The following is an 11,173-nucleotide window of genomic DNA, read 5'->3' as shown; positions in this document are numbered from 1 at the left end:
TAAGCTATCAGCCCAAAAAAAAGCAACACACCACTCCCGGGAGGGCTCGAACCTCCAACCTGTCGGTTAACAGCCGACCGCGCTAGCCAATTGCGCCACGGAGACAGTCGTGCTCCACTCTCACCACCATCAGAACATTTCTTCAAAGCTATCAGCCCAAAGAAAAAAAAGCGCCGCACCACCACCGGGTGGGCTCGTACCTCCAACCTCTCGGTAACAGCCAATCGCGCTAGCCAATTGCGCCACGGAGACAGTCCTGCTCCACTCTCACCACCATGAGAACATATCTTCAAAGCTATCAGCCAAAAGAAAAAAAAGCAACACACCACTCCCGGGAGGGCTCGAATCTCCAACCTTCCTTTTAACAGCCTTTCGCATAGCCAATTGCGCCACGGAGACAGTCGTGCTCCACTCTCACCACCGTCAGAACATTTCTTCAGAGCTATCAGCCCAAAAAAAAAATGTGCCGCACCACCACCACCATGTGAGCTCGTACCTCCAACCTTTCGGTTAACAGCCGATCGCGATAGCAAATTGCGCCACGGAGACAGTCGTGCTCCACTCTCACCACCATCAGAACATATCTTCTAAGCTATCAGCCCAAAAAAAGCAACACACCACCACCGGGTGGGCTCGTACCTCCAAACTTTCGGTTAACAGCTCATCGCGCTAGCCAATTGCGCCACGGAGACAGTCGTGCTCCACTCTCACCACCATCAGAACATATCTTCAAAGCTATCAGCCCAAAGAAAAAAAAGCAATACACCACTCCCGGGAGGACTGTAACCTCCAACCTTTCAGTTAACAGCCGATCGCATAGCCAATTGCGCCATGCAGACAATCGTGCTCCACTCTCACCACCGTCAGAACATTTCTTCAGAGCTATCAGCCAAAAGGAAAAAAATCGCCGCACCACCACCGGGTGGCCTCCAACCTCCAACCTCTCGGTTAACAGCCGATCGCGCTAGCCAATTGCGCCAAGGAGACAGTCGTGCTCCACTCTCACCACCATCAGAACATATCTTCAAAGCTATCAGCCCAAAGAAAAAAAAGCGCCGCACCTCCACCGGGTAGGCTCGTACCTCGTTAACAGCTGATCGCGCTAGCCAATTGTGCCACGGAGACAGTCCTGCTCCACACTCACCACCATCAGAATATGTTTTCAAAGCTATCAGCCCAAAATGAAAAAAGCAACACACCACTCCCGGGAGGGCTCGAACCTCCAACCTTTCGGTTAACAGCCGATCGCGCTAGCCAATTGCGCCACGGAGACAGTCGTGCTCCACTCTCACCACCATCAGAACATATCTTCAAAGCTATCAGCCCAAAGAATAAAAAGCAACACACCACTCCCGGGAGGGCTCGTACCTCCAACCTTTCGGTTAACAGCCGATCGCGCTAGTCTATTGCGCCCCGGAGACAGTCGTGCTCCACTCTCACCACCATCAAAACATATCTTCAAAGCTATCAGCCCAAAGAAAAAAAGTGCCGCACCAACACCGTGTGGGCTCGTACCGCCAACCTTTCGGTTAACAGCCGATTGCGATAGCAAATTGCGCCACAGAGACAGTCGTGCTCCACTCTCACCACCATCAGAACATATCTTCTAAGCTATCAGCCCAAAAAAAAGCAACACACCACTCCCGGGAGGGCTGGAACCTCCAACCTTTCAGTTAACAGCCGATCGCATAGCCACTTGCGCCATGGAGACAGTCGTGCTCCACTCTCACCACCGTCAGGACATATCTTCAAAGCTATCAGGCCAAAGAAAAAAAAGCGTCGCACCTCCACCGGGTGGGCTCGTACCTCCAACCTTTCGGTTAACAGCCGATCGCGCTAGCCAATTGCGTCACGGAGACAGTCCTGCTTCACACTCACCACCATCAAAGCATATTTTCAAAGCTATCAGCCCAAAATAAAAAAAGCAACACACCACTCCCGGGAGGGCTCGAACCTGGAACCTGTCGGTTAACAGCCGACCGCGCTAGCCAATTGCGCCACGGAGACAGTCGTGCTCCACTCTCACCACCATCAGAACATTTCTTCAAAGCTATCAGCCCAAAAAAAAGCGCCGCACCACCACCGGGTGGGCTCGTACCTCGAACCTCTCGGTTAACAGCCAATCGCGCTAGTCAATTGCGCCACGGAGACAGTCCTGCTCCACTCTCACCACCATGAGAAAATACCTTCAAAGCTATCAGCCCAAAGAAAAAAAAGCAACACACCACTCCCGGGAGGGCTCGAACCTCCAACCTTTCGGTTAACAGCCTTTCGCATAGCCAATTGCGCCACGGAGACAGTCGTGCTCCACTCTCACCACCGTCAGAACATTTCTTCAGAGCTATCAGCCCAAAGGAAAAAGAAGTGCCGCACCACCACCGTGTGGGCTCGTACCTCCAACCTTTCGGTTAACAGCCGATCGCGATAGCAAATTGCGCCACGGACACAGTCGTGCTCCACTCTAACCACCATCACAACATATCTTCTAAGCTATCAGCCAAAAAAAAGCAACACACAACTCCCGGGAGGGCTGGAACCTCCAACCTCTCGGTTAACAGCCGATCGCGCTAGCCAATTGCGCCACGGAGACAGTCGTGCTCCACTCTCACCACCATCAGGACATATCTTCAAAGCTATCAGGCCAAAGAAAAAAAGCGCCGCACCACCACCGTGTGGGCTCGTACCTCCAACCTTTCGGTTAACAGCCGATCGCGCTAGCCAATTGCGTCACAGAGACAATCCTGCTTCACACTCACCACCATCAAAACATATTTTCAAAGCTATCAGCCCAAAATAAAAAAAAGCAACAAACCACTCCCGGGAGAGCTCGAACCTCCAACCTGTCGGTTAACAGCCGACCGCGCTAGCCAATTGCGCCACGGAGACAGTCGTGCTCCACTCTCACCACCATCAGAACATTTCTTCAAAGCTATCAGCCCAAAGAAAAAAAAGCACCGCACCACCACCGGGTGGGCTCGTACCTCCAACCTCTCGGTTAACAGCCAATCGCGCTAGCCAATTGCGCCACGGAGACAGTCCTGCTCCACTCTCACCACCGTGATAACATATCTTCAAAGCTATCAGCCCAAAGAAAAAAAAAGCAACACACCACTCCCGGGAGGGCTCCAACCTCCAACCTTTCAGTTAACAGCCGCTCGCATAGCCAATTGCGCCACGAAGACAGTCGTGCTCCACTCTCACCACCGTCAGAACATTTCTTCAGAGCTATCAGCCCAAAGAAAAAAAAGCGCCACACCACCACCAGGTGGGCTCGTACCTCCAAACTTTCGGTTAACAGCCGATCGCGCTAGCCAATTGCGCCACGGAGACAGTCGTGCTCCACTCTCACCACCATCAGAACATATCTTCAAAGCTATCAGCCCAAAGAATAAAAAGCAATACACCACTCCCGGGAGGACTGGAACCTCCAGTCTTTCAGTTAACAGCCGATCGCATAGCCAATTGCGCCATGGAGACAATCGTGCTCCACTCTCATCACCGTCAGAACATTTCTTCAGAGCTATCAGCCAAAAGGAAAAAAATCGCCGCACCACCACCGGGTGGGCTCCAACCTCCAACCTCTCGGTTAACAGCCGATCGCGCTAGCCAATTGCGCCAAGGAGACAGTCGTGCTCCACTCTCACCACCATCACAACATATCTTCTAAGCTATCAGCCCAAAAAAAAGCAACACACAACTCCCGGGAGGGCTGGAACCTCCAACCTCTCGGTTAACAGCCGATCGCGCTAGCCAATTGCGCCACGGAGACAGTCGTGCTCCACTCTCACCACCATCAGGACATATCTTCAAAGCTATCAGGCCAAAGAAAAAAAGCGCCGCACCACCACCGTGTGGGCTCGTACCTCCAACCTTTCGGTTAACAGCCGATCGCGCTAGCCAATTGCGTCACAGAGACAATCCTGCTTCACACTCACCACCATCAAAACATATTTTCAAAGCTATCAGCCCAAAATAAAAAAAAGCAACAAACCACTCCCGGGAGAGCTCGAACCTCCAACCTGTCGGTTAACAGCCGACCGCGCTAGCCAATTGCGCCACGGAGACAGTCGTGCTCCACTCTCACCACCATCAGAACATTTCTTCAAAGCTATCAGCCCAAAGAAATAAAAGCACCGCACCACCACCGGGTGGGCTCGTACCTCCAACCTCTCGGTTAACAGCCAATCGCGCTAGCCAATTGCGCCACGGAGACAGTCCTGCTCCACTCTCACCACCGTGATAACATATCTTCAAAGCTATCAGCCCAAAGAAAAAAAAAGCAACACACCACTCCCGGGAGGGCTCCAACCTCCAACCTTTCAGTTAACAGCCGCTCGCATAGCCAATTGCGCCACGAAGACAGTCGTGCTCCACTCTCACCACCGTCAGAACATTTCTTCAGAGCTATCAGCCAAAAGAAAAAAAAGCGCCACACCACCACCAGGTGGGCTCGTACCTCCAAACTTTCGGTTAACAGCCGATCGCGCTAGCCAATTGCGCCACGGAGACAGTCGTGCTCCACTCTCACCACCATCAGAACATATCTTCAAAGCTATCAGCCCAAAGAATAAAAAGCAATACACCACTCCCGGGAGGACTGGAACCTCCAGTCTTTCAGTTAACAGCCGATCGCATAGCCAATTGCGCCATGGAGACAATCGTGCTCCACTCTCATCACCGTCAGAACATTTCTTCAGAGCTATCAGCCAAAAGGAAAAAAATCGCCGCACCACCACCGGGTGGGCTCCAACCTCCAACCTCTCGGTTAACAGCCGATCGCGCTAGCCAATTGCGCCAAGGAGACAGTCGTGCTCCACTCTCACCACCATCACAACATATCTTCTAAGCTATCAGCCCAAAAAAAAGCAACACACAACTCCCGGGAGGGCTGGAACCTCCAACCTCTCGGTTAACAGCCGATCGCGCTAGCCAATTGCGCCACGGAGACAGTCGTGCTCCACTCTCACCACCATCAGGACATATCTTCAAAGCTATCAGGCCAAAGAAAAAAAGCGCCGCACCACCACCGTGTGGGCTCGTACCTCCAACCTTTCGGTTAACAGCCGATCGCGCTAGCCAATTGCGTCACAGAGACAATCCTGCTTCACACTCACCACCATCAAAACATATTTTCAAAGCTATCAGCCCAAAATAAAAAAAAGCAACAAACCACTCCCGGGAGAGCTCGAACCTCCAACCTGTCGGTTAACAGCCGACCGCGCTAGCCAATTGCGCCACGGAGACAGTCGTGCTCCACTCTCACCACCATCAGAACATATCTTCAAAGCTATCAGCCCAAAGAAAAAAAAGCGCCGCACCTCCACCGGGTAGGCTCGTACCTCCAACCTTTCGGTTAACAGCCCATCGCGCTAGCCAATTGCGCCACGGGGACAGTCCTGCTCCACACTCACCACCATCAGAACATATTTTCAAAGCTATCAGCCCAAAATAAAAAAAGCAACACACCACTCCCGGGAGGGCTCGAACGTCCAACCTTTCGGGTAACAGCCGATCGCTCTAGCCAATTGCGCCACGGAGACAGTCGTGCTCCACTCACACCACTGTCAGAACATTTCTTCAGAGCTATCAGCCCAAAAAAAAGCGCCGCACCACCACCGGGTGGGCTCGTACCTCTAACCTTTCGGTTAACAGCCGATCGCGCTAGCCGATTGCGCCACGGAGACAGTCGTGCTCCACTCTCACCACCATCAGAACATATCTTCAAAGCTATCAGCCCAAAGAATAAAAAGCAACACACCACTCCTTGGAGGGCTCGTACCTCCAACCTTTCGGTTAAGAGCCGATCGCGCTAGCCTATTGCGCCACGGAGACAGTCGTGCTCCAGTCTCACCACCATCCGAACATATCTTCAAAGCGATCAGGCCAAAGAAAAAAAAGCGCCGCACCACCACCGGGTGGACTCGTACCTCCAACCTTTCGGTTAACAGCCAATCGCGCTAGCCAATTGCGCCACGGAGACAGTCCTGCTCCACTCTCACCACCGTGATAACATATCTTCAAAGCTATCAGCCCAAAGAAAAAAAAAGCAACACACCACTCCCGGGAGGGCTCCAACCTCCAACCTTTCAGTTAACAGCCGCTCGCATAGCCAATTGCGCCACGAAGACAGTCGTGCTCCACTCTCACCACCGTCAGAACATTTCTTCAGAGCTATCAGCCCAAAGAAAAAAAAGCGCCACACCACCACCAGGTGGGCTCGTACCTCCAAACTTTCGGTTAACAGCCGATCGCGCTAGCCAATTGCGCCACGGAGACAGTCGTGCTCCACTCTCACCACCATCAGAACATATCTTCAAAGCTATCAGCCCAAAGAATAAAAAGCAATACACCACTCCCGGGAGGACTGGAACCTCCAGTCTTTCAGTTAACAGCCGATCGCATAGCCAATTGCGCCATGGAGACAATCGTGCTCCACTCTCATCACCGTCAGAACATTTCTTCAGAGCTATCAGCCAAAAGGAAAAAAATCGCCGCACCACCACCGGGTGGGCTCCAACCTCCAACCTCTCGGTTAACAGCCGATCGCGCTAGCCAATTGCGCCAAGGAGACAGTCGTGCTCCACTCTCACCACCATCACAACATATCTTCTAAGCTATCAGCCCAAAAAAAAGCAACACACAACTCCCGGGAGGGCTGGAACCTCCAACCTCTCGGTTAACAGCCGATCGCACTAGCCAATTGCGCCACGGAGACAGTCGTGCTCCACTCTCACCACCATCAGGACATATCTTCAAAGCTATCAGGCCAAAGAAAAAAAGCGCCGCACCACCACCAGTCGTGCTCCACTCTCACCACCGTCAGAACATTTCTTCAGAGCTATCAGCCCAAAGAAAAAAAAGCGCCACACCACCACCAGGTGGGCTCGTACCTCCAAACTTTCGGTTAACAGCCGATCGCGCTAGCCAATTGCGCCACGGAGACAGTCGTGCTCCACTCTCACCACCATCACAACATATCTTCTAAGCTATCAGCCCAAAAAAAAGCAACACACAACTCCCGGGAGGGCTGGAACCTCCAACCTCTCGGTTAACAGCCGATCGCACTAGCCAATTGCGCCACGGAGACAGTCGTGCTCCACTCTCACCACCATCAGGACATATCTTCAAAGCTATCAGGCCAAAGAAAAAAAGCGCCGCACCACCACCGTGTGGGCTCGTACCTCCAACCTTTCGGTTAACAGCCGATCGCGCTAGCCAGTTGCGTCACAGAGACAATCCTGCTTCACACTCACCACCATCAAAACATATTTTCAAAGCTATCAGCCCAAAATAAAAAAAAGCAACAAACCACTCCCGGGAGAGCTCGAACCTCCAACCTGTCGGTTAACAGCCGACCGCGCTAGCCAATTGCGCCACGGAGACAGTCGTGCTCCACTCTCACCACCATCAGAACATATCTTCAAAGCTATCAGCCCAAAGAAAAAAAAGCGCCGCACCTCCACCGGGTAGGCTCGTACCTCCAACCTTTCGGGTAACAGCCCATCGCGCTAGCCAATTGCGCCACGGGGACAGTCCTGCTCCACACTCACCACCATCAGAACATATTTTCAAAGCTATCAGCCCAAAATAAAAAAAGCAACACACCACTCCCGGGAGGGCTCGAACGTCCAACCTTTCGGGTAACAGCCGATCGCTCTAGCCAATTGCGCCACGGAGACAGTCGTGCTCCACTCACACCACTGTCAGAACATTTCTTCAGAGCTATCAGCCCAAAAAAAAGCGCCGCACCACCACCGGGTGGGCTCGTACCTCTAACCTTTCGGTTAACAGCCGATCGCGCTAGCCGATTGCGCCACGGAGACAGTCGTGCTCCACTCTCACCACCATCAGAACATATCTTCAAAGCTATCAGCCCAAAGAATAAAAAGCAACACACCACTCCTTGGAGGGCTCGTACCTCCAACCTTTCGGTTAAGAGCCGATCGCGCTAGCCTATTGCGCCACGGAGACAGTCGTGCTCCAGTCTCACCACCATCAGAACATATCTTCAAAGCGATCAGGCCAAAGAAAAAAAAGCGCCGCACCACCACCGGGTGGACTCGTACCTCCAACCTTTCGGTTAACAGCCAATCGCGCTAGCCAATTGCGCCACGGAGACAGTCCTGCTCCACTCTCACCACCATCAGAACATATCTTCAAAGCTATCAGCCCAAAGAAAGAAAAGCAACACACCACTCCCGGGAGGGCTCGAACCTCCAACCTTCCGGTTAACAGCCTTTCGCATAGCCAATTGCGCCACGGAGACAGTCGTGCTCCACTCTCACCACCGTCAGAACATTTCTTCAGAGCTATCAGCCCAAAGAAAAAAAAGTGCCGCACCACCAACGTGTGGGCTCGTACCTCCAACCTTTCGATTAACAGCCGATCGCGATAGCAAATTGCGCCACGGAGACAGTCGTGCTCCACTCTCACCACCATCAGAACATATCTTCTTAGCTATCAGCCCAAAAAAAGCAACACACCACTCCCGGGAGGGCTGCAACCTCCAACCTTTCAGTTAACAGCCGATCGCATAGCCACTTGCGCCATGGAGACAGTCGTGCTCCACTCTCACCACCGTCAGAACATTTTTTCGGAGCTATCAGCCCAAAGGGAAAAAATCGCCGCATCACCACCGGGTGGGCTCGAACCTCCAACCTCTCGGTTAACAGCCGATCGCGCTAGCCAATTACACCACGAAGACAGTCGTGCTCCACTCTCACCACCATCAGGACATATCTTCAAAGCTATCAGTCCAAAGAAAAAAAAGCGCCGCACCTCCACCGGGTGGGCTCGTACCTCCAACCTTTCGGTTAACAGCCGATCGCGCTAGCCAAATGCGTCACGGAGACAGTCCTGCTCCACACTCACCACCATCAAAACATATTTTCAAAGCTATCAGCCCAAAATAAAAAAAAGCTACACATCACTCCCGGGAGGGCTCGTACCTCCAACCTCTCGGTTAACAGCCGATCGCGCTAGCCAATTGCGCCACGGAGACAGTCGTTCTCCACTCTCACCACCATCAGGACATATCTTCAAAGCTATCAGCCCAAAGAAAAAAAAGCGCCGCACCTCCACCGGGTGGGCTCGTACCTCCAACCTTTCGGTTAACAGCCGATCGCGCTAGCCAATTGTGTCACGAAGACAGTCCTGCTCCACTCTCACCACCATCAGAAAATATCTTCAAAGCTATCAGCCCAAAGAAAAAAAAGCAACACACCACTCCCGGGAGGGCTCGAACCTCCAACCTTCCGGTTAACAGCCTTTCGCATAGCCAATTGCGCCACGGAGACAGTCGTGCTCCACTCTCACCACCGTCAGAACATTTCTTCAGAGCTATCAGCCCAAAGTAAAAAAGTGCCGCACCACCACCGCGTGGGCTCGTACCTCGAACCTTTCGGTTAACAGCCGATTGCGATAGCAAATTGCGCCACGGAGACAGTCGTGCTCCACTCTCACCACCATCAGAACATATCTTCTAAGCTATCAGCCCCAAAAAAGCAACACACCACTCCCGGGAGGGCTGGAACCTCCAACCTTTCAGTTAACAGCCGATCGCATAGCCACTTGCGCCATGGAGACAGTCGTGCTCCACTCTCACCACCGTCAGGACATATCTTCAAAGCTATCAGGCCAAAGAAAAAAAAGCGCCGCACGTCCACCGGGTGGGCTCGTACCTCCAATCTTTCGGTTAACAGCCGATCGCGCTAGCCAATTGCATCACGGAGACAGTCCTGCTTCGCACTCACCACCATCAAAACATATTTTCAAAGCTATCAGCCCAAAATAAAAAAAGCAACACACCACTCCCGAAGGGCTCGAACCTCCAACCTGTCGGTTAACAGCCGACCGCGTTAGCCAATTGCGCCACGGAGACAGTCGTGCTCCACTCTCACCACCATCAGAACATTTCTTCAAAGCTATCAGCCCAAAGAAAAAAAAGCGCCGCACCACCACCGGGTGGGCTCGTACCTCCAACCTCTCGGTAACAGCCAATCGCGCTAGCCAATTGCGCCACGGAGACAGTCCTGCTCCACTCTCACCACCATGAGAACATATCTTCAAAGCTATCAGCCCAAAGAAAAAAAAGCAACACACCACTCCCGGGAGGGCTCGAACCACCAACCTTCCTGTTAACAGCCTTTCGCATAGCCGATTGCGCCACGGAGACAGTCGTGCTCCACTCTCACCACCTTCAGAACATTTCTTCAGAGCTATCAGCCCAAAGAAAAAAAAAGTGCCGCACCACCACCATGTGGGCTCGTACCTCCAACCTTTCGGTTTACAGCCGATCGCGATAGCTAATTGCGCCACGGAGACAGTCGTGCTCCACTCTCACCACCATCAGAACATATCTTCTAAGCTATCAGCCCAAAAAAAAGCAACACACCACTCCCGGGAGGGCTCGAACCTCCAACCTCTCTGTAACAGCCAATCGCGCTAGCCAGTTGCGCCACGGAGACAGTCCTGCTCCACTCTCACCACCATGAGAACATATCTTCAAAGCTATCAGCCCAAAGAAAAAAAAGCAACACACCACTCCCGGGAGGGCTCGAACCTCCAACCTTCCTGTTAACAGCCTTTCGCATAGCCAATTGCGCTACGGAGACAGTCGTGCTCCACTCTCACCACCGTCAGAACATTTCTTCAGAGCTATCAGCCCAAAGAAAAAAAAAGTGCTGCACCACCACCATGTGGGCTCGTACCTCCAACCTTTCGGTTAACAGCCGATCGCGATAGCAAATTGCGCCACGGAGACAGTCGTGCTCCACTCTCACCACCATCAGAACATATCTTCTAAGCTATCAGCCCAAAAAAAGCAACACACCACTCCCGGGAGGGCTGGAAACTCAGACCTCTCGCTTAACAGCCGACCGCGCTAGCCAATTGCGCCACGGAGACAGTCGTGCTCCACTCTCACCACCATCAGAACATTTCTTCAAAGCTATCAGCCCAAAAAAAAGCGCCGACCCACCACCGGGTGGGCTCGTACCTCCAACCTCTCGGTTAACACCAATCGCGCTAGCCAATTGCGCCACGGAGACAGTCCTGCTCCACTCTCACCACCATGAGAACATATCTTCAAAGCTATCAGCCCAAAGAAAAAAAAGCAACACACCACTCCCGGGAGGGTTCCAACCTCCAGCCTTTCAGTTAACAGCCGATCGCA

At 52.6% G+C, this 11,173-nt stretch overlaps 1 non-coding gene across 1 annotated transcript; it reads right to left on the bottom strand.

Moving 5' to 3' along the window:
- Positions 1 to 31: 31 nt before the first annotated feature.
- On the bottom strand, positions 32 to 108 carry TRNAN-GUU (transfer RNA asparagine (anticodon GUU)). Its single transcript has one exon. It is a non-coding gene; the product is annotated as a tRNA-Asn (tRNA).
- Between the last annotated feature and the right edge of the window lie 11,065 nt (positions 109 to 11,173).

Source organism: Rhipicephalus microplus, unplaced genomic scaffold, assembly GCF_043290135.1.
Source record: "Rhipicephalus microplus isolate Deutch F79 unplaced genomic scaffold, USDA_Rmic scaffold_13, whole genome shotgun sequence".
In the NCBI taxonomy this organism is placed as follows: domain Eukaryota; kingdom Metazoa; phylum Arthropoda; class Arachnida; order Ixodida; family Ixodidae; genus Rhipicephalus; species Rhipicephalus microplus.
Note: the sequence above shows the minus strand (reverse complement) of the source record. Positions and strands in the feature narration are given on the sequence as shown.